Raw genomic sequence first — 24824 nt, 5'->3', positions numbered from 1 at the left:
TTCTCTGAGCCATCCTTCAGCCTCATCTGAAGGTGTGAGATCTTCTCTTTCCACTTGCAATGAAGTAGCTCTTCCCTCATCTAGCCCCGTAATAACCATCCTCTCAAAAAGTGGCTGAGACAAAAGGACTCACTCTTCCCTGTTAACATAAAGCAAATAGCGGAGTAACCCACATCGGAACAACCTAATGCTTATATGGTTCGTGGAGACACCTAGCATGCAGATTAATTACCTTCTATCCTGTGGCTCTGTGTCGCTGCCACTGAGGACGTTGGTGTTACTAATGGCTTAGAACCCCAGGCTTTGGGATCCATACCTACACAACCCCTGCCTCCCCAGGTCAAGGAAGTTACTGTTTGTCTTGCCATTTTCCTTGAAGGTCTTTAAATCCAACCCTAAACAGACAAGGGCAGGTAGCAATTTGTGTCCGTGGACAGCTAGAATGAAGAGCTCCATCTATTTTGTTTCTGCATCTATAAGGAAAATATCCAGAGTGAAATGTCATAGGTGGGAGTCCAGCGAAGGCTTTGTACTTTCTCGTAAGGCTACATGATGTTACCAGTCATAGTCAAGGCCTCAGCAAGAGCCGAGCAAAGGTGTTCTGTGGAGGCAAGGAGTCCACAGTGCTGGGGAGGGAGGCCAAGCCTTGGCCAGAGCTGGATTCCTGAGTGCCTGACTCTGCGCATGCTCATCGACTGTGACCCTGAGCACTGCATCTCCCCTGCGCCTTAAGTCCTTTGTCTAGAAAATGGGATGATTCAATCTGAGTATGTCTTCTTAATTCCCGTCCTATCTGACAACTCCCTTTATGTGTAGAAAATATTCTTATACAGAATGAATTTTTATACCCAAAACATCACTCTCCTGAGTAAAATTGTATGTATCTATACGCATAATTTCAAAAAGATTATCATAATTATAAAGAAGAAAGAGGAAACATCTTAAAGTAAAACAGTATGTCTCTTAGTGCATCAGTGCAGGGACCCAGCTATAGTGCAGAGGCCGGTCAGGTGCTGGTACCCATGGATAGGCCGACACAGGGTGCTTCCCACACACCACTGCAGCGCTGTCCATGGTGAGACGGCCTGGCTTGGTGGACCACTCTTTTAAAGATGTATTGTGTTTATTTATAGTTTTATACATGTATGTAATGTATTTTTATCCTGTTCACCTCCCATTACCTTCTCTTCTTATTTTATTTTTTTTTGGTTTGTCGAGTTAGGGTCTCACTCTAGCCCAGGCTGACCTGGAATTCACTCTGTAGTCTCAGTCTGGCCTTGAACTCACGGTGATCCTCCTACCTCTGCCTCCCAAGTGCTGGGATTAAAGGTGTGCACCACCACACCTGGCTCCATTACCTTCTCTTGTTCCCACCCCTGCTGAAACCCTTCTTCCCAACTAGTCCTGGTTTTATTTTGCTGCCGTGTGTGTGTGTGTGTGTGTGTGTGTGTGTGTGTGTGTGTGTGTGTGCATGTGCACTGGGTTAATTGGGGTTGCTTGCATGAGCATGGGCTGGGGGCTACTTACTGGAATGGGGGCAATCCCCCCTAGCATCCATTAGTTTCCAGAGATGGTGGGGATCTCCTGAGCCCTCCACTGCCATGACCGGATGTGGATGGGCCAAACTTGTGCAGGTAACACCACCTGTGATCTCCTGAAAGCAACACCACGCCGTATCTCAAAGTGTTCTGCAGCGCCCCTTTCCCGTGCTCTGGCTCCTACATTCGTTACGCTCCCTCCTCCGCAGCGTTCCCTGAGCCTCAGAGGGCAACCTAAAGGTGTCTTTATTCAGTACTGAGCACTCAGCAGCCTTGTTCTCCTGCCCCATTGCCAAAAGAAGCTGCTCTGACCAAAAGTGAAAGCAACACTAATCTATGAACATAAACATAAGTATTTCTAGGGCAATATAGTTGTGCCTCACTATCCATGGGAATTGGTTCCAGCACCTCTACAGACTCAAAAATTCATGGAAGCTCAAGTCCACTAAGTAAAATGGTACAGTATTTTCATATAAGCAAGTGTCTTCTCTCTTATACTTTAAATCATCTCTAGGTTGCTTACAGTACCCTAAGCCAATGTAAATGGCAGGCCAGCGACCACTGGACTTGTATAGGGAGTAATTAATGGTGAAAAAAATCAATGCATGTTTTATGTAGGCATTTTTCCAATTATTTTCTGCTGAGGGTTGATTGAATCATTAGCTATGGACCCCTGGAGGACAGAAAGCCACTTCTAAATCTTGGATTGTGCTTCAGTTGATATGACTGTTGCATTCCTGGAAATGTCACTGTATGTTAAAGTTGCACATAGAATGAACAGCTATTTGTAAAGAAAGAATTAGGCAAACAAGTTTTCTGTGTGCTTGAAAACCCAGCCAGACATTTGGAAGTCATTCAGGATGCAAGGTAATTCTTTAATGTACTGGAAGTCTGGAATCCCTGGCTCCTGCCCACTAAATGCCAAATCATTATGACAGCCAAACCACCTGCTAAACAAATTTCCTGAGTGCCCTGTGGGGACAGGGTTGTCTCTACTAAGGACTCTGACATTAGTGACCCCAGAGATGTATATGCCAATGACCTAGGAGGTCTTAAAAATGCATCTGACTGGGGGAGGGCATCATTCCACTCTCCAGGTGATGTGGCTCCTGCTAGCCTGGGGCCACCATTGAGAAGCCTATAGAAGTCCTACGGGTTCCCCCTGGCCTGAGTGTCTGAGGATTCAGGGCATGCATCTCCCAGGCAGGGTCATCTTTAGAAAATACCTTCTACTGAATCTCCTGGGTGCTTGTCAAAAATGCACATTGCTGAGACCTACGCCTGAAATCAGAAACTCTGTGTGTCTGCATCTCAGTGCTGAGTCTCCTCATCATTGCTTAATCCCACTAAAGCCAAGAGCCCCCAAAATCTTGAGGATCAAAGTCTGGTTTCCCCATCCAAATCTCAGACGGCATCCTGCAATGTCTGACTGAGGCTGAGGCTCAACTGAATTTCTGAAAACTGTCCATGTCTCGGTTGGATGGTTGGCACCCAGCTGTTCAAGCCATGCATGCATTCATTCACTTTTGCACGAGTGTGTGCGACATTTCACATGTCCACAGCTGAGAAGCCTGAAGGTCACTGAGTGTGTCTCCACATCTGGACACAGATATCTCTCTTCTTCCTCACCACAACATCACTCCACCAGGTGGTTAGGCCACAACCATCTTCCTTCTGCCCAGGCATGTGGCTACCACAGAGCTTCTCATGAGCACACTCTTGCAGGAATGAGCAAGCCTGTGGTTCTCTCAGGTGAGCTGGTTTCTCTGTCATCCCTCAGTGCCACTGTGGGTTTCTGGGTCCTTGGGCCTGCCATGGTCCCCCAAGGAGACCCAGGCAACTGTGGTGGTGAGTACTCGAAAGTAAAGACTTTTCGGGAGATAGTTTCAGTGAACAGCTCTCGGTTTATTGTCAGGGAAATGGGTTTATAAGCAGTGGAAGGTGGAAAGAGGACCCTAAGGGGATTGGTGGGTTTAAAGGTTGCTAGCCTGAGCCTAATATGGGGACATTCATCCTAGCATGTAGGCAATGGCAAGGGGAAGGTATACAAAGGTGAGGGCTGATACCATATAAGGAGTTTCCTAGGCAACTGGCCAAAGGCCACAGGGTTATGGGCAAAGCCTAAGTCTTATCTGAATGTCCAGGTATCCCATGCTTGGAGAGGGAATGGCATCACATCCTGTTGATCTCGGGTTCCAAGGTTTTGTCCTGATGCCCAGGTTCGCTGCGACCCCCAAGAAGTGGGGAAGGATCCTGGCTTACCGCAACCCCTGAGAATGGGGGGAGGAGCTCCTCTGCCGGTCCATCCCTGAGGTACGACCAGCAGTTCAGGCTGCTGCAACCCCTCCATAATCTGGGGCCTTCGTGTCAGACAGCTTAGGTTTGCTTTAACCCAGGGCCCTGCCTGTGTCCGACACACCACCCTTTCCATGCGCTCCTCAGCCTCAGCAGTGGGTCACTGGGCCATACTCCAGCCTCTCGAGTTCATATCCACCCCTTCAGGACAATCTACAGGGTCAAGGTTAGTTATTAGGTCAGCAACAAATCAAGCTGTGGCTGACCTGCTGACTATATACCCTGACTCTGTCCTCTCCCCAATCCCCTGCTGGGCTCCAGTTTGGTTATCTATGTCTTGGCCTGGTATGGCCAAAGTAGTAGCAACATATACCCAATACCTTCTTATGCTCCCTAGAGAATCTCCGTTCAGGTCAGGCCTGATCTTCAGGCATCTAAAAACCTCCTTTGGTGATTTTAATTTTTTTGTTTATTTTTATTTATTTATTTGAGAGAAAGAGTCAGAGAGAGGAAGAGAGAGAGAGAATGGGCGCGCCAGGGCCTCCAGGCACTGCAAACGAACTCCAGACGCGTGCGCCCCCTTGTGCATCTGGCTAACGTGGGTCCTGGGGAATCGAGCCTTGAACCAGGGTCCTTAGGCTTCACAGGCAAGTGCTTAACCACTAAGCCATCTGTCCAGCCCTCCTTCAGTGATTTTAATGTGTAGCCAAGTTTCAGAAACTGGTTTTTGACCTTAACTTTCTGTTGGTCCTTAAAAGTCTTGAATAAACCCAGCCTTAATGACAGTGGCCCATCCTCATTCTCAGGACCAAAGAGGTATCTGCAGGCATGTATGGTATGCACAGTCCTTTCATATATGTGCAGGAGCATGTGTGGCCAGGGGTCTGGCTCCACGCTCCTTTGTGTTTCTACCAGGAGGTGCATGACTCTTTCTCTAGACATTCTTGTGTCTCATCCTGGAGAGAGAGACAGAGAGAGTGAATGACTGAATATTAGATTGCTGGTTTCTCTTCTGGAAACAGATGATAATGCCAGCCCTCAGGCTGCCCCTGTTCCCCTGTTTCTCTCCATGTAGCAACATACCAGGCTGCTTCCTCTTCTGCGGAATGCCACCCCCCCTCCCCCGCCCATGTCTGCAGGCTCTTCAGATTCACTTCAGAGTTTGTGCAGATTGAAGACATTCATAGGGGAGGGGAGCTGCAAAGATTTCTCATCAGTTAAAGGCATGATGGCCAGGGCTCAATTCCCTAGTACCCATGTAAAAATCAGATGCACAAAGTAGATGTGGTGGTTTGATTCAGGTGTCCCCCATAAACTTAGGTGTTCTGGATGCTAGATGGAGATGTGGAAATTAACACCTCCTGGAGGCAGTGTATTGTTAGGGGCAGGCTTATGGGTGTTATAGCCCAGCTTCCTCTAGTCAGTATTTGGCACACTCTCCTGTTCCTGTTGTCCACCTGATGTTGGTGAGGAAGTGATATATACCCTTGTTTTCCCCCTGCCATCATGGAGCTTTCCCTCAAGTCTGTAAGCCAAAGTATACCTTTTTTCCCCATAAGCTCCTCTTGGTCAGGTGTTTTCTGCTAGCACTGTGAGCCTGGCTGCAACAGTACAGTTGGCACCAGGAGTGGCACCATTGCTACTAAACAGCTGACTGTGTGGCTTTGGCATTTTGGAGCTGATTTTCAAGAGGAATGTGAGAGGATTTGAAACTTTGGCCTAAGAGATGCCTTGCAGTGCTGTAAGTACAGCTTGATGGACTATTCTAGTCAGAGTTGAAAGACCTGAATGCAGTAAGGACTAAGAGCTGTGAAGTTTGGCTTATGAGGGTAGAGAAAGAGCTTTGCCTGGACTGTGCTAGAAACAGTTTATGTGAGAGGCTTGCTGTTATACCCATGTCCTGAGAACTTGTACAGGGTTACATTGCATAGAAATGGACTGGTGTGAGCAGAGGGATATGGCACAGAAAAAATGAGATCTTTGGGTGAAACTGCTGCCTGTTTAGCTGCAATTGAGAGATTACAACCATTGAGATTGGGCAGCTGACCTGCACTGGAGCAACAGGAAGAATGTAGACTCTTGAAGGGGTCAGAATGCTCAAGGAGAGTCCTGTTCTTCAAAGACTTTAATTCCCCCATGGATTAACAAATTGGCCCCTACCTGGTATTATGGAGTATAAGAAATGAAGGAAAGAGAGGGTCATTGAATTTGCAACAAGACTGCTTAGGATTGCCTGCATGGAGACCCAGTGGAGATGCCGGGACCACAAAATGGCTGCTAAGGAGAACTGCTGGCCCCAGATGAAGTTTTCCAGGACTGTGAGTAGCCTAGCTGGAGGGGCAGAATTGCAACTCCAGAGACTTGTTGCTGATTAGAATTACCAGACTTGGAGACTTGTCACTAACTAGAGTTGTTGAACTTAGAGCTACAGAGTTTGATGTTTGCCCTGGTTAAATCTTGTATTGGTTGAATATTTCTTTGCTATGCCCAATGCCATCTTTTGCAGTGTGAAAGTTTATTCTGTGCCATTATGGGCTTTGGGGAGAATTATTTTTGGTATTATGACTCAGTTACAAGACCTTGGAGGCTAGAGAGATGGCTTAGCAGTTAAGCACTTGCCTGTGAAGCCTAAGGACCCCAGTTTGAGGCTCATTTCCCCAGGACCCACGTTAGCTAGATGCACAAGGGGGCGCACGCGTCTGGAGTTTGTTTGCAGTGGCTGGAAGCCCTGGCGCGCCCATTCCCTCTCTATCTGTCTCTTTCTCTCCCTCTCTCTCTGTCACTTTCAAATAAATAAATAAATAAATGAAAATAAATATTTTTAAAAAAGACCTTGGACTATGGGGATGCATGAACATAATTAGGATTGATAAAAAGCTATGGGGACTTTTGAAGTTGGACTGAATGCATTGCATTTTATATCATGGATGGTTATCAGTTTATGGGGGCCAGGAACAGAATGTGGTGGTTTGATTCAGGTGTTCCCCATAAACTTAGGTCTTCTGAATGCTAGGTTCCCAGATGATAGAGATTTGGGAATTAATGCCTCCTGGAGACAGCGTATTGTTGGGGGAGGGTTTGTGGGTGTTATAGCCAGCTTCCTTTTGCAGTGTTTGGCACACTCTCCTGCTGTTGTCGTCCAGCCAATGTTGGTGAGGAGGTGATGCCCACCCTCGGTTCATGCCATTGTTTCCCCCTGCCATCATGGAGCTTCTCCTCAGGTCTGTAAGCCAAAATGTACCTTTTTCCCACAAGCTGCTCTTGGTCGGGTGATTTCTGCCGGCAATGCGAAGCTGACTGCAATCGTAGGGCACACATCTGGAGTTTGTTTGCGGTGGCAGGAGGCCCCGGCACGCCCATATTCACTCTGTCTGCCTGTCTCTCTTAAGGAAATAGATAAATATTTACAAGGACATTCACAGGCATCCACGTGTGCCCTGGGCAGAACCAACTCTTCTTTGCACTTAAATCTGATATCCGTCAAAATCACCTGACTTTGTGCCAACTCAGTGTAGAATCCAGGGTCCAGCTGGAAATGTCTCTTCAAAATATTGAGGCTAGTATCTGGTCTCATTTCCGCTCCTAAATGTCAACGCTCCCAAACACAGAGGAGTTATTGGGTTCTGCTTTTCATCTGGGCTGCTTGATTTAGAACAGCAGGGATTCCAGACCTTCTGCCGTCCAGTTGGTGAAGGGAGATGCTGGGCATCGGAGGGGTGTGTGTGTGGGTGCATATGCTCTGTGCACTGCGTGCAGAGGCCAGAGGAGGATGTCAGGTGTCCTGTCACTCCTCTGACTTTTTGCCTTGAGACAGTCTCTCACTAAACTTGGAGCCCATCGTTCTCCCGTTAGGCTGCCTGAGCAGCAAGCCCCAGTACATCCTCCTGTCTGCTCCCCACTCAGCGCTGGACTTACAGTCATGCATGGCTGCAGGCAGCTGCTGGGGATTGACCTCAGGTCCTCATGCTTGTGAAGCAAGGGTTCTCATCCACCGAACCATCTTTCCAGCCCAGAATCTGAGTTCCAGCATTGCATGGATTGTTTGTGGAGTAGCCAGCCCACCACCACTGGTACCTGAGCTTCCCTGGGGAGCACCAGCACCACAAAGCATCCAGGGTGTTGCAGTCCGGTTCGCCTTGCTGGTAGAAATCACTCAACCAAGAGCAGCTTGTGGGAAAAAGAGATTTATTTTGGCTTACAGGCTCGAGAGGAAGCTCCACGATGGCAGGGAAAAATGATGGCATGAGCAGAGGGTGGACATCACCCCCTGGCCAACATAAGATGGACCACAGCAACAGGAGAGTGTGCCAAACACTGGCAAGGGGAAACTGGCTATAAAGCCCATAAGCCCGCCCCCAACAATATACTCCCTCCAGGAGGTGTTAATTCCCAAATATCCATCAGCTGGGAAGCTAGCATTCATAACACCTAAGTTTATGGGGGACACCTGAATCAAACCACCACACAGGGCATGGACTTAGAACCGAGGAGCCCTGGAGAAAAGCCTGCTTGGAACTTGCAAATAACTCACACGCAAGCTCCATTCCTGGAGAGCCGGAGCCAGGGGGTCCAGTGGTGCTGGGCGTTCATTAGCATGTTTCCCACACCCTACCTGGTATAGTTCTGACCTCACCCAGCTGTGGGGTGGCATCTTCTGTGAAGGACCACCCGGTACATGCAGCAGGTGGGTAGACCATGTGGTCCCCGCTGCAGCTGCCACCATAGCCCAAAGCAGCCTGGAGCTTGCTGAAATGGATGGCATGGCTGTGATCCAGAAATGCTTTATTTACAAAGACATGACCGGCTGCTTTAGTTTATGGGCCAGAGTTTGTCCACCCCAATAAACATCACCTGGGGAGTTATGAAAATGTTTTTCTGGTCCCAGGCCAATTAAGTTAGAATCTCTGTGGGAGGTGTCAGGCATTGGCAAGTATTAAAAGTTCTTCAGATGATTTCCAATCAGCTGGGATTAAGAATTGTTGCAGTAAGGCTGGGCGTGGTGGCGCACACCTTTAATCCCAGCACTTGGAAGGCAGAGGTAGATGGATTGCCGTGAGTTCGAGGCCAACCTGAGAAGACTACATAGTGAGTTCCAGGCTGACCTGGACTAGAGTGAGACCCTACCTCAAAAAACCAAAAAAATTAAAAAAACAAAACAAAAGAATTGTCACAGTAATGCCGGGCATGGTGGTGCACACCTTTAATCCCAGCACTGGGGAGGCAGAGGTAGGAGGATCGCCGTGAGTTCGAGGCCACCCTGAGGCTCCATAGTGAATTCCAGGTCAGCCTGGGCTAGAGTGAGACCCTACCTTGAAAAAAGCACAAAGAATTGCCATGGTACATGCGCAATCATGCGGTCATGGCACAGTGCATATGAGGGGCGGGGTCTCCCTCTGATGCAACACTGGGTGGGCTCTACATGGTATGCTGTTTTCACTCCCTTTAAAAAATTTATTAATTAAAAAAATGTAAATATATTTATATTTATTTATTTGAGACAGAGAATGAAGCAGAGGAAGAGGGAGAGAAAGAGAGAGAGAATGGGCACGCCAGGGCCTCCAGCCACTGCAAACAAGCTCCAGATACAGGCACCGCTGGTACCTGTGTGCATCTAGCTTATGTGGGTACTGGGGAATCGAACAGAGGTCCTGTGGCTTTGTAGGCAAGCATCTTAACCACCAAGCCTCTCTCCAGCCTTTTTTTCTATTTTCCCTCAAATTAGGCTTTCACTCTTACCTTGGCTGACCTGGATTTCACTATGTAGTCTCAGGCTGGCTTAGAACTTTCAGTGATCCTCCTACCTCAGCTGGGATCAAAGGTGTGCACCACCACGCCTGGCAAGCTTGATGCTTTTTGTTTTTTTTTTGTTTGTTTTTGTTTGCTTGTTTGTTCAATGTTTGTGCTTACTTTTTTTCATTAAATGGAAGGACTCCCAAGTATATTCTTCTGGGCCTGCCTTCCAAAAACTACCATTTTATTGAAATATGACACATATACAGCCATAGACATAAGTGTAAAGTATGTAGTTCAGTGAATTTATACACTTATTGTTTACACTCTTCATATATATCGTATCCTTGTAACCACCACTCAGATAAAATATAAAACACTCAAAGAAACCTTTGTTCCCCTTCCCAGTCAGTAGCCTTCTGAAGTCTCTTGAAGCCTGCTTTCACATCTGTCTTTGTTTGACATGCACATCACAAATTACTACGTACTCAACTTGCTTTGCTCACAAACATTGTTGGCATTGTGGGGCCAAAGCAAGCATGAAGTATGATTGGGATTTTCTACTGCACATCTGTTTCTGATTCCCTGTGCACCCCTTCCCCCCAACCCTCCAGGGAAAAGAAGTTCCACATGTCAAGCCGGGTGTGGTGGCACACACCTTTAATCCCAGCACTTGGGAGGCAGAGGTAGGATTGTCGTGAGTTCAAGGCCACCCTGAGACTACAGAGTGAAATCCAGGTCAGCCTGGGCTAGAGCGAGACCCTACCTCGAAACCACCTCCCACTCCAGAAAAAGTTCCACATGTCCCCATGTCCCATTGTGGCAAACACATGACAGAACAAGGTGGTCTGTCAAGCCACAAGCAGTCCTCAAACAGCAGGCCTTGGATAGGCTCACCACACATCCAGAGTTTCTACAGAAAAGAAAAGAGTCCAAGTGCACTTAGACAGTTCATTACAACTCAGCAGGCAGCCCAAGCTTCATGTTGAAATCGATTTCTCTCCTTCTTCCCCCAGGTCCCATGGAGGCAATGCAAAACAGGTCTGGCCTAAGGCTACATGCTCTATGGATCTGTGTCACAACTAAAAATCCCCATGGTATAAGGAGTCAAAAAGAAAATGTATTTGACCTTCTTATCTCCACCTAGTTCCAAAACTTTTCTTTTATTAAAAAAAAAATATTTATTTATTTGGGTGAAAGAGGCAGAAAGAGAGAGAATGAGAAAGGCAGAGAGAGAATGGGCACGCCAGGGCCTCCAGCCACTGTAAACTAACTCCAGACACATGCGCCCCCTTGCGCATCTGGCTTACGTGAGTCCTGGAGAGTCGAATGGGGCTCCTTTGGCTTTGCAGGCAGGTGCCTTAACCATGAAGCCATCTCTCCAGCCCAGGTTCCAAAACTGTTCATCATCCCCAGAGAAAGCATTGTACCCCTTGAATAATCAGTCCTGGTTGTCCTTCTCCAAAGGTCCTGGCAACCACCAATTTATTATCTCCATGGTTTTATCAGCTATAGATATTTCTTATCAGTGGAATCACTTAATATCCTTTCTAAATTTATTTTGCAAGCAGAGAGAGAGATGGAGAATGGGCACACCAAGGCCATCAGCTGCTGCACACAAACTTCAGATGCATGCACCACTTTGTGCATCTGGCTTTACGTGGGCATTAGAAAGTCAAGCCTGGGTCATTAGGCTTTGCAGGCAAGCGCCTTAACCATTAGTCATCTCTTTAGCCCCAATTTGTCATCTTTAGTGCATGGCTTCACATAATGCTTCTGCATTTTATTCACATCATGACATGTATAAGTGCTCAACAGTGGACACTTGGATTTCCATATTTTAAGTATTATTGTGAGTAGTATTGCTGTGGCCATTCACACACAAGTATTTCATGAGTACTTGTTTATAACATTCGCAGGTGCAGATCTACAGGCCATGTGATAATCCTATTTGTAACTTTTTGAGTAACCACCATACTTGTCCATAAAATTTCCATCTCATTAAAAGGATACAGGAGTTCCAATTTCTCCACTCCTGGTCACTACTCATTTTCATTTTTTTTTTAAATTGTTGCCATCCTAGTAAGTGTGAAGTGGCATCTCACCGTGGCTCTAATTTGCATTTCCTCAGTAATTAATGGTGGCAAGCTTCTTTCCCTACGCTTCCCAGCCACCTATATCTCTTCCTTGCAGATATTTTTGTTCAAATCCTTTGCCTGTTATTAGATAAGGTTGTCTTGTTGGTGTTGACCTGGGTGTGTGTGTGTGAGTGTGTGTGTGTGTGTGTGTGTGTGTGTACATATGCCATCCCGGTGACGAAGACCAAGGGATCACTTTATGCACGTCCAGATTACTCAGACCAATCCTTGACTGTGTACTACATTCACAAAGTAGCCTTAGGGCGAGCTGTGAGGTGGTTCTGTGGAATATCCCCATGTTTCTGTTGGTGGAGTCAGCAAGGCCTGTATTTAGTCCCGTGCCCTGTGATCAGAACTTAGCGTTTGGAGCCAATCAGAGGCTCTTCTCAGGCGTCACCAGCGGTGCCATGCAGGCTGAGGATCTGGGAGTCACTAGCTGATGGCCAGAACAGGGAAGGAAATTAGTAAGAAGGAGCATGACAGGATCTTCCCTTCTTGTTTCTGAGACATCTGACGTGGCAATTTTGCAATACCCTCTTTGTACAAAGGTCCCAGAGAACTTTCTAGTGCTAGGGTTTGAGCAAAATGTCCTTCATGGGAACAAAGGAGGTGCAGCTCTGTGGACCACCGAGCTCCATAAGCAGTAATTTTCGGGCTTTTTGTTTATGTGCCTTCTTTACAATTTTCAGAGCTCACTCATTTTCTAAGTTGCCAACCAGAATTTTATCATGAATGTAAGTAGTTGGTAAACATGAAGCTTTAGACACACAAATAGTGATGTTTGTATGAGTCAGGGCTCTCTAGAGGGACAGAACCAATGAAATTAATATGTGTTATAAAAGGGATTTATTAGGTTAACTTATATGACACAGGCTAGGCAGTTCGACAGTGGCTGTCTACTGGCAGGAGAGTCTGAGAACCAGTTGGTAGCTGCTCAGAGCACGAGGCTGCAGGCCTCAACTGTCCCAGTCTGGCACGGAAGGCCGCAAGGATTCCTGGAGAGCCACTAGTCTTCCGTCCACGTGAGAAATGTGAAGAAGCTGGGTTCCAGTACCAATGAAGGACAGAAGCGACAATGAAGGACAGGGCAGACGTGCTCATCAGCAAGGATCAAGGGACCTCCTTATATATAGGCTGATGCCAAAAGGGCCGACCACTCTGGGGAAGGTCTTGCTCCTTCCACTAATGCTTCCTGGAAGCATTGTTGGCAATAAAGATTAACCATCACAACATACTATGCCTTTTCTCTTCAATGTATCTACTTACCTTTCTCTTTAAAAAATATTTTATTTATTAATTATTTGAGAGAGACATAGAGAAAGAGGCAGCTAGAGAGAGAGAATAGGTGTGCCAGGGCCTCTTGTCACTGCAAACAAACTCCAGACACATGCACCAATTTGTACATCTAGTTTTACGTGAGTACTGAATACTTAAACCTGGGCCATCAGGCTTTCCAAGCAAAGGCCTTTAATAGATAAGCCACTTCTCCAGCCTTACCTACCTTTCTTTTAAATGTATACTTATACCTTTCTCTTAAATGAGCCCAGTGAAATCTGAATATTATAGCAGTTTGACATCAACCAATCATTTTTACTTTGTTTCAGCAGACATGAATCTGATACAATGGCCTGTCTGCTCAAACATGTCCAGCTAGTGACCAAGAGATTGGAAGTCACAGGAAGAGCTTCCGGTCAAAGAAAACAAGTGCCAGTGAGATGGAAGGAAACATTTTGAGACTGAAGCACAAGACAGACTCAGAATAACTCACAATTTCAAGTATATCACCACAAAAAATGCCAAGGGCGATGATGAGTAACTACAGTAATTAGTTTGGCTTAACCCTTCCACACTGGGTACACATATCACATTGTACTCCATAATTGCAGCATAATGATGATTTGTCAATTTCAAATGATTTAAGAGGAATATAACTATGTTCATTGATGAAAACAGAAGGGAGACTGAGAGGGAGGAAAGGGCCTTAGGGAGGATAAGGAGAGAACAATAGGGGGAAGTATAATAAAACATTGCATTTTTTCCTCTCATATTCAGAATCTAGATGCATATTTAAATATGTAAATGCATATGATAGGAAAGGAGGAGGAATACTTTGGGGGGACAAGGGAGCCAGTGGAAGGATAGGGGAGGTTTGGGAGACAAATATGAGCAAGGTACAAATATGTGTGTGTGTGTGTGTGTATGCATGTGTATATATATATGGTCATAGTAAACCCATTTGTGTAACTTAATTTTTTTATTGACACCTTCTATACTTACAAACAATAAGCCATGATATTTCCTGCCCCTCCCCCATTTACCCCTTCACAACTCTGCTCTCTATTATATCCCCTCCCTCTCTCCATTAGTCTCTCTTTGATTTTGATGTCACCGACTTTTTCTCCTTTGATGAGGGGCTTGTGAAGGTATTGCTAGGCACTGCGAGGTCATGAATATCGAGGCCAATTTCTGTCTGGACAGTTGCATTGTAAGGAGTGGTACCCTTCTTTTGGCTCTTATATTCTTTCCGCCACCTCTTCCGCAACAGACCCTGAGCCTTGGAGGGTGTGATAGAGATGTTTCAGTGTGGGACAGTCCTCTGTCACTTCTCAGTACTATGTTGCCTTTTGGGTCATTCCACTCGTCACCGCCATCTGAAAAGAGAAGATTCTCTAACCAAAAGCGAGAATAGCATTAATATATGAATATAAACATTAAGTGTAGTGCTTTCATGGCAGTTTGGTGAGAATAATAATACATGCATTTAGCCAGACAAGAGTGGACTTTATACCCCTAAGGCTTATGACTCCCCCGCCATAGGCTTTTGGTTAGGTTTTCAGTACCAGGCATGTATCCCTTCCCATAGAGTGGGCCTCCAGTCCAATTAGAGAGCATAAAAAAATCAATGTAAATAGTCAATAAATTCATTCCTATGATGGAACAATTGGAGACTGCCACCACTATGCGGAGAAACAGGAGGGCACATGTAACCCTGACGTTGCCACATGGGCTGAGAGATGTAGTTTTTCTATGTGGCCACATGCCCAGCGCCTGGGGAGAATCTGCTACTATGTAAGCAAGGAAGGCAGCATCTAGCAGGAAAGAGGGTGCCACAGTTTGTCTCGAGTCTCCCCCAAATCCCTAAAAGCTTCATCCCTGGGGTGATGCTCTGGACAGGTCATGGAACCCTTAGGAGATGGGGCCTATTCGGAGGTCCTTTGGTCATCAGAGATATGCCTCCCAAAGGGATTGCGGGACTCTGGTCCCTTTCTCTCTTTGACCCCGACTGTGAGGTGAGTGGCTCTGCCCCCCACCCACACACACCTGCTCCTGCCGTGAACTGCTGCCTCACCCCAGGCCCAAAGCAATGGGGTCAACAGATCATAGACTTGAACCTCAGAAACGTAAGCCAAACCTTTCTTCTTCATATCTGATTGGATGTATAATAGTGACGGAAAGCTGACTGACACCCGTGTGCTCAGGCTGGGGAGGTACTGCAACTGTTGGGGGTAGATGCACCCGTCCTCGAGAACTGAGCTGACTGAGGGAGTTTCCCAGCCCGTCTCCAGCAGGACTTGAAGCACTGGACATGATGATGAGAGAGGAGGAGGAGCTAAGTCCACTCCCCAGGCCCCTGGCTCACCGCAGAGCAAGGGATCGCCATGCAGAGCATGCCAGCAAGTGTAGGACCGGCAGGCCGGGGAGATGGCTCGGTGAGTAAGACGCTTGCCATGTGCTTTCCCCAGAGCCCATGTGAGGCAAGAGGCAGGAGCGGCATCTGTGGTCCCAGCGCACCTATGGTGAGATGGGAGGCCAACACGGAGAGTCCTTACAAGCTCATGGGCCAGCAAGCCTGGCATCCACAGCAAGAGACCATGCCACGACGCAAGGTGAAGGGTTAGGACCTGCACCCGAGGTTGGCATCTGACCACACACATGCATGGCACACACTCGAGCAAATGCACACAGAGAACAAAAAACACACAGGGTGGGTTGGAGAGATGGCTTGACGGTTAAGCGCTTGCCTGTGAGGCCTAAGGACCCCGGTTCAAGGCTCGATTCCCCAGGTCCCACGTTAGCCAGATGCACAAGGGGGCGCACGCGTCTGGAGTTCGTTTGCAGAGGCTGGAGGCCCTGGTGTGCCCATTCTTCCTCCCCCCCCCCCGCCTTTTTCTGTCTGTTGTTCTCAAATAAATAAATAAAAAATGAACAAAAAAAATTATTAAAAAACCCACACAGGATAAGAATGATATATGTGCCTTATCAGAGCCACAGGTCTATGTAAATATTGACTTTCATTGGCAGGTCTCTGTTAAGTTCATTAAGAAGAATGTGTTGTTAAGGGACAGAAGAAAAACTGCTGAAGCAGCACTTGGCAGCCTCTGGCTTCGCTTCCCTCAGACACAGGTTTCCTAAGGCTGCGCTTCACACGCACATGAGGACACCTCGGGCAGGGGTGTCACAGTGTCAGGGCCATGTCGTTAAGTGGAATCTGATCACTTGAGCCATTGCAGTAGGACTGCTGAACCTCTAAGATTACAGGTCTCCTGTTTCTGTTATGTTGTTGAGTATGATATATTACCTATAATCTCTCTTCTCATACAACAAATGTAGTACATGCTCACTGTGGAACAAAACTTAGAAACTCAGAGCAGTGAAAGGAGATTGTCCACTCGCCGAGCCTTCTGCTTTATTAACCCCTGACTGGGTTTCTGCTTAGCCTGATCTCTCGTGTGTGTCTTTTTCTTATGTAAGCACCATAATTAAATGTTTTCACAATTTTGTTAGTGTTATCAGAGTGCATGATGGACATGTACGATCTTTTATCTCCTTATCAGATGTGGGGACTGTGGCTGATTTTCCACTCTCACGTGCAATGCTATGAGCAGTATAGTGGTATAATGTATAGACAGTAGTGGTGAGGTATGGTACACTGTGGTATGCTATAGCATGATGGGGTATCATTTTATACAGTATGTAGTATGTATAGTGGTAACATTATATATATATATATATATTATATATATATATTATATTATATTATATTATATAGCATATATATGTGGTATGGAATAGTTTGCTGTCACGTGTATCATATTATTGTAGCATATATACAGTACTATAGTATGGTGTGGTATAGTATAGTTCGGTATAGTATTTATAGTAATAGTAAAACATATGTGTCATAGTATGGTATGGTATCATTTGGTGTCATAGGTATGGTAATAGTACAATGCTATGAGTAATAGTATCAATAAAACTATTCCTAGATTTTAGCACTTTTTCTGGATAACAAGGTATGACTGTCTACCTTCCTCCATATATATGTGTGTATATATATATATGTAGATAGATAGATAGATAGATAGATAGATAGATAGATAGATAGATAGATAGATAGACAGACAGACATATATATATATATGGAGAGAGAGAGACAAAAAGAGAGAGACAGAGCTTGTGTTTCACTGTGTGATCCTGATGGCTAAGTGCTCACCATGAAGCCAAGACTGGCCTCAAACTCTTAGTAATCCTCCGATCTAGCTTACTGAGTGCTGGATTTCAAGTATGCACCACCAAGCCTGGCTTGTATATGACTATTATGAAGGCTTTTAACCATAATTCAGTGTGGCCTTCCAGAAGGGTTGTACCTATATTTTTTTTTAAGGATTGTATGAAACCAGTGGGCTTTACGTAGAACATAATACTCACAGACTGCCCAAAACACTCAGTAGTCATAAAACATTATAACTCAGGAAGGAACAGTGGTAGGCAAATATGATAACCACTACACCATGGAAACCCACCAAGATCAATGTTAGAACTATTTTATTTTTTAATCACAGCTGAGCTGCTAAAAGAAAAAAAATAAAGTCCATGGATTTGGTCTATGACACTGCTCATCCTTCAGTACATTCCTGAATCCCTCATATCCGTCCAAACCAGTCAGGCAGGCTGTGGAAAGATCTGGGTAGATTTCTAGATCCTTCATCTCACATTATCACAGTGGTCTCACAAGGCTTTTTTCAGGGGAAGAGATTGGAGCTTAGTGACAGCCAAGACCACAGATGACTAACTTTGAGGCTTCTTTGTGTTTTTTTTTTTTTTTTTTAAATGAGACAGAGAGAGAGCAAGGAAGAGAGAGAGACACAAAGAGCAGCATAGGTGGGCCCAGGGCCTCTACCTACTGCAGTCAGACTCTGGACACGTGTGCTACCTTGTGCACATGCATGACTTTGTGCACAGGCGTCACCTGTACATCTGGCTTACGTGGGTTCTGGGGAGTCAAACCTAGGTCCTTAGCCTTCTCAGGCAAACACCTTACCTGCTAAGCCATCTCTGTGCCCCTGACTGTGGCATTGGAACACTAGTCCTGCGCTGCCAGGATGGCCTGGTGAGCTTCGGGGAAATGGGTGCAAAGCAAACCATGCCTCTAGGAACTGCGCTTCAGAAGGAAGCCCAAGTCCAGCTGGTGACGAGACCCCAAGCCGGTTCACGAGGGCGGCCATAGTGAAACTCCACAGCCAGGGCCGCTGAGATGCCAGGCGTGGACGTCACCTTACAGTTGCGGAGATGGTCACCACGACCCAGGTGTCAGTAGGGTTAGTCCCTTCTGGGGCCACACTCCTTGGCTTGCATGTGACCACCTTCTCCCTGTGTGTTCACACGGTCTCAGCACTATGTGTGTGTCCCAATCTCCTCCTTACAAGGACACGGGGGGGGGGTGCAGAGATGGCTTGGTGGGTAAAGCACGGGGACCAGAGTCTGCTTCCCAGCACCCACATAAAAGCCAGGTCTGCTGACACATGCTGGAGATCCCAGCACCTGAAGTGGATGAGCCCTGGGGTTTGCAGGCGAGGTAGACTAGCCAAATTGGTGAGCTTTAAGTTCAGTGAGAGACCCTGTCTCAGAAAGTAAGGTGCAGGCTGGGCACGGTGGCACACACCTTTAATCCCAGCACTCAAGACGCAGAGGTAGGAGGATCTACCTCCTGAGTGCTCTGAGTTTGAGGCGATCCTGAGACTACATAGTGAATTCCAGGACAGCCTGGGCTACAGCAAGACCCTACCTCAAAATGTCAAAAAAAATTTTTTAAAAAAGTAAGGTGGAAAATGATAGAGGAAGACAAGACCTGTTATGAAGTATGGCTAGTTCCAGGCCCTTGGCTCAGCCCCCACTGAGCTTCAGAACTGCCTGGGGAGTTTGGAACAAATAGTCGAGCCCCCAGAGATCCTGACTTAATTGGTCACATTCTTTTGAAAGCTCCTGGGTGATTCTGATGTTTACCCAAGACTGAGAACCTTGTATAACTGAACTCCTAAAGAGAGCCTTTATTTACTTTCATTATTCTAAACGGTCATGCTTTCTGCCCAGCAAATAATTATTTTCCCATACCTAGAATGCCTTCCAATTGACAAGCTATCCAAGAAACAGCCAGATTGGGAGTGCCCAGTCCATGAGCGCCCATGCCCCCGGCGTAAAGGGTCCTTGGGCTCTTTCACTACAGTGGTTAGTCACTGTTGGAGCGACTGCTCTGTAGATCCTCTATGCTAATATGATAGGCCAGATAACAGACCTTCCCAAAGATGTCCATTCTCTGGAACCTGCGTAGATGATTGTATAATACCTTAAAAATAGACACATACCAGGATGGAGAGATGGCTTAGTAGTTAAGGCACTTGCCTGCACAGCCTAAGGACCCATATTCAACTCTCCAGGTCCCAAGTAAGCCAGACAGACACACAAGGTGATGAAAGTGCACAAGGTCGCATGTGCGCACCAGGTGGCCCACGTGTCTGGCATTCGATTGCAGTGGCTGGGGGCCCTGGCACACCAATTCTCGCTCTCTCTCTCTTATAAGAAAAATTACAAAAATAGAATAATATAAATAAACACTAAGGGGGCTAGAGAGATGGTTAAGTGGGTAGTTTGCCCCAGAAGCATGAGGGCCTGAGCTTGGCTCCCCAGTACCCATATAAAAGTTGGGCATGGGGGCATGCACCTGTAATCCCAGCTCTGGGGAAGCAAAGGCATCAGGAGATTTCCAGACTTTGATGGCTAGCTCGTCTAAGCAAATCTGTGAGTTCCAGGATCAATGAGATATCCTATCTCAAGAAAATAAGGTAAAGATCCATAGAGGAAGACAACTGAGTTTGACCTCTAATCTACACACATATTCATACACATATGAACACACATGCACACAACCACACAAATACATGCAAAAAAAAAAAAATCCCAGGCCTGGAGATATGGCTTAGCTTTTAAGGTGCTTGGCTGCAAAGCCTAAGGACCTGGGTTCAATTCCCCAGTGGATGCACAAAGTAGCACATGCATCTGGAGTTTGTTTGCAGTGGTGCGCTCATTCTCTCTGTCTGTCTTTCTTCTCTATCACTCTCTGCTTGCAAATAAATAAATAATTTTTTAATCCCAAAACCAAACATAAGAGTTCTTAAAAGCAGAGGATCTCTCCTAGCAGAAGCCGAGGAAATATGACATAAGGGTTGTTGGCCTCAAAGATGGAGAAAGGGCCACCAACAGAAGACACAGGCAGCCTCAAGAATCTGGGACCTCAGTTCCTAATCCCAAGGGACAGAGTCCCGTCAGCAACCTGAATTGGCAAAGGAATATTTTCCCAGTGAGCATTCCAGTTTATCTTGGTGAAACTCAAGTCAGACTTCTGACTAACAGAGTGGGAATGTGACGTGTCGTTTAAAGCCACTAAATCTGTGGCAAATTTGTTGCAGCAGCAATAGAACTTGGATGCAACTGAACTCTGAAAAATAAGATATCCTCCCTATTGCCATGGAACTTAACAGCTCAAATGTGAACACTTCATTAGAGGGGAAACGATCAATTTTGTAATAACTCCAGTTACAGTCTTCAGAAGTTACTTAGCTTAAGGGTTCTGACTGTGAGCTGATATGTGGAGCCCAAGCTCTGCATTTTTGGGTGGAAATTCCAACTGAAATGAAAATGAAAAGCCTGTTACTCTAACTTGAAGAAAAGAGCATTTTGATGGTAAACATATTATGTACAGAAAAGATTGACCTTTTAGAACGTGTAGGACTTTGTAAAGAAAATTACAATAATAATAGCTCTTTGGATTTCGTTTACCATCCTCAACCCCTTAATCTTCTTAGTTGTAGAGTGAACTCTCATGGTATAATCATATATACCAAGAAATAGCTTATAAAAATGGAAAAAGTGGTAAGTGTGTCAACAGGACACAGGAGCCAGTTTAAAGACCTCCTGGTGGCCAAAGCTATAATAATTTAAACAATAAAATGAACTTGTATTTAATAATAACCCAAGTGTTAAATAAATATTTACGGTTCCATACTGTGGTTAGTAAGTAATTCAACAAATAAGTGGGAAGCATTTATTCTCCTGAAGAATTCCAAATTATTTACTCAGATCTTTGCCTTAGTTCATTTCAGCTGCTACAACAAAATGCCTTAGATGGAGTAAGTTATAAATAAGAGAAATGCATGGCTGTTGTTCTGAAGGACTGTGGTTCAAAGTCAAGACTCCATGGAGCCAGTGTCCATGAGGACCTGCTAGTCACAGATGTGCCTTCTGTGTGTCCTCGCACAGTAGAAAGAGGCACACACACTCTGTCCTTTGTCAGGGCACTCATGCCATCCATGAGGGCTCTGTTCCTGCGACATGGTCACCTCCTTTTAATTCTAGCACTTTGGACATTAGAGTTCAACATATGAAGGTTGGAGGGACATAGACATTCAGAGCAGAGCAACGCCCTCACCATCGTAAAGGCAGATCAGTAAGTCACCACTCCAAGTGCAGGCGTAGTGACTTCCTTCCAGAGAATTCAGGCAGACATGGTCAGCAGGGGAGTGACTTCCCAGAGGAGAAACCTGTCCAGCCCCAGCTCAGACAGGCGATCCAGGCGTCAGCATCCTCGGGGATGTGGTGAAGACAGAGTGCTCCTTGGGTGAGCTATGACGAGAAGACCGCTTCCCCTCTTTGAGTTTTCTCCCCCAACCCAAAACTCCCGGATAATCATGAGAAGCTACCAGACAAATTGAAAGACATTCTAAAAGCAACCAGGACATCAAAAATGGGAAAGCTAGGCTTAAGAGATGGCTTAGCAGCTAAGCGCTTACCTGTGAAGCCTAAGGACCCCAGTTCGAGGCTCAATTCTCTAGGACCCATGTTAGCCCGATGCACAGGGGGGTGCACTCGTCTGGAGTTCGTTGGCAGTGGCTGGAGGCCCTGGCACGCCCATTCTCTCTCTCTCTTTCTGTCTCTCTCTCTCTCTGCCTCTTTCTCTCTCTCTGTCTGTTCTCAAATAAATAAATAAAATAAACAAAAGAAAAATGGGAAAGCTACAAGACCTATCACTGACCAGTGGAGCCTAAGGAGACATGACATTTGAAAGTAACATGAGGGTTAGAGAGATGGCTTAGCAGTTAAGGCACTTGTCTCCAAAGCCAAAGGACCCAGGTTCAATTCCCCAAAACCCACGTAAGCCAGATGTGCAAGGTGGTACGTGCATCTAGGGTTTCTTTACAGTGGCTAAAGGCCGTGGTGTACCCATTCTCTCTCTTTCTCATAAGTAAAAAAATTTTAAAAACTTTTTTAAAAAAACTAACATGATAAAAAAAAAAACAAACTAACATGATATCCAGTATGGGGTTCTGGTGCAGAGAAAGGACATCATGGGAAACAAAGGAAATGAACATGCATTCTGGAATTTAACTAGTAGTCCTGTGACAATGTTGGGTCATCAGTTGTAAGAAATGTACCATACTCATGGAAGATGTGAACAACGAGGGACAGAGGATGTAAGGTACAATGTAAGAACTCCCTGCACTACCTTCATAATTTTTCTGTGAATCTACATTATTCTAAAACAATTTTTAAAACTTTGGTAGCAGATGGCCTATAGTCTCAACTACTTAACAGGCTTATGGTGCGAAGACTCTGCGAGATCAGGAATTCATAACCAGCCTGAAGAGACCACATCTCTAAAAAATAAGTTTTTTTAAAAAAAAATGAAATTATGGAGGCTGGGGAAATGGCTAAGTGGTTAAAGGCTCTTGCTTGCAAAGCCTTCCAGCTGGGTTCAATTCTCCAACCACCTACGTAAAGCTGGACCCCAGAATACAAGCATCTGACATTCTGGTTGCTGTAGTGAGTCCCTGGTACACACACACACACAAACATGTGCCCAAATAAATGCTTTAAATTTTATTTTGTGGGGGGGGGCGGTCTCTTGCCACTTCAGATGCATGTGCCACTTTATGTCTGGATTATGTGGGTGCTGGGGAATTGAATACATGCCCATAAACTTTATAACCAAGCAGTTGTAACCACTGAACCATCTTCCCAGATCGCTAAGAAAATTTTAAGTGCAATGACACAGGTCTTATGTTTGAATGTTTCTTCCCCAGCAGCAGATACGTTCTGAAAAGTAGGATGAGCACTTCTGCATATTCTGGATGGAGAAAGGATCCGTCTATTTGGAGCTGGGCCAGCCCCCAGAGCAGTCCTGGGTTGAGAGGGGACGTTTGTTCACGAGGGAGTCTCGACGAGAGAGGGCTCACTGTGCGTCATTCTGCCTCAGCCCTGGCTTCCTGCTTCACCTGCCCTTGCTCCTGGGGTGCGGTGACATGTGTAGTGCTGGGACCACTCCGGGGATAATTTCTGGAAATAGGGGAAAATGTGTAAGAAACTAATGATGGTTGCCCAGGTTGAAGGCTTAAACTTGGAACTGTGGGAATCCAGCACAAGTCCATTTTTAAATCTGCCTGTATACAGAAATTAAAAATTGCTGTTTTCCCCTTTAGTTCACAGAGGAAAAATAGGGATTAAGCACTTCATCTCTAACAGTCAGCTCAGCACAAACATTTACGTGCTTTCTGAGATGGGTGAGCACCCTGTCTTCAAAGGAAATTGATTCTTCTGTTCTGGGGAAGATTTATAACTTTTCAAAGAGCAATTTACTTCCAGTCCCAGGGAGAAGTCAATTGGTGGTTTTAAAAATACAGTCACGCTGAAAACAGCGGGGGCAGCATCCAAGCCGTCTTCACCCAACCTGGGGCTCCTTGGCCAGTGTCTTCCCTTGGCTCCTCGCCGTCCCTGTCACTGTGGGCTGCCTGTGCAGGGCATTCTGGGACCCGGAGCGCTTGGTACATGACCGAATGACCCACACAAAGGGTGGCGGCCCAGGCAGGCAGCACTGGAACCGCCCATCGACAGAGGCTGACGGGAGGTGAGATAAGAAACTCCTCTGTGAGGCTCATTCCTCTTCACCACTCTGGTCCTCTGACACCATAAACCTGTCTAGACTAGACTCTTTTGACTCTTCTGGAACATTCCATCTCTTACAGTACATTTTCCCTGACCATCCTAATCAAGCAAGAGATAGCATGGAATTTAGCAGAAGTCTCTGTCCCCCTTATAACTTATACTGTACACAGAAGAACACTGATGGCAGAAATGTAAGTTATGGATCCTTCTAATAATGTGAACACCCAGCCTCAGGGCACAGGCATTACCAATAGTCTCCCTCATATGTGCTTCCCTGCCTGTCCCACAGAGGACCCCTACCCTGGACTGTGAGATTATCCTTCCCCTAGTTCTTCCAAGTTGATACCTTTATCACAGATGTATGCAGCCCCATGGGAAAAAAAAACATTGCTTTATTTGGGGGGAGGGCGCTAAACCCTAACCACTAGACCACCAGACATCCATTGCTTTGTTGTGGGCTTTGGCATTTATAAGAGGAGCATACCAGTGTTGTCTGTGGAAGCTTTCTTGTTAGCCTCAATGTTGTTCCTAAGATCCAGTTACCCTCTGTGTAACCTAGCCTATAGTTCATTTGTTTCATGGCTGTGTGGTGTGCCGTCGTGAATACTGACAGCTTACTTATTGATGTTCATGATTTGAAGTGTTGGTGTTTTCTCCATGATTTCTTACCACAGTGGGCATTTTTGGAGGATGTCTCTTTGGTGCGCAGGTATGAATGTTCTTTGTGGTGTGTGTGTGTGATATAAGCACATATATGTGCCCTTTGGTACCCCATGTGCCCACCTGCAGTGTGGTGTGCTCGCCTGTAGTGGCCAAAATAGAACCTGGGGTGTCCCACTCCATCTCTCTT

The 24824-nt window shown here is 46.0% G+C and overlaps 1 protein-coding gene across 1 annotated transcript in view; it reads left to right on the top strand.

Moving 5' to 3' along the window:
* Kcnk13 (potassium two pore domain channel subfamily K member 13) overlaps nt 1–24824 on the top strand; it is a 105478-nt gene that overhangs the window by 29854 nt on the left and 50800 nt on the right. The window lies entirely within an intron of this gene.

Source organism: Jaculus jaculus, chromosome 7 (genome assembly GCF_020740685.1).
Source record: "Jaculus jaculus isolate mJacJac1 chromosome 7, mJacJac1.mat.Y.cur, whole genome shotgun sequence".
Lineage (NCBI taxonomy): Eukaryota > Metazoa > Chordata > Mammalia > Rodentia > Dipodidae > Jaculus > Jaculus jaculus.
This window is presented reverse-complemented; position numbering and strand designations above follow the sequence as displayed.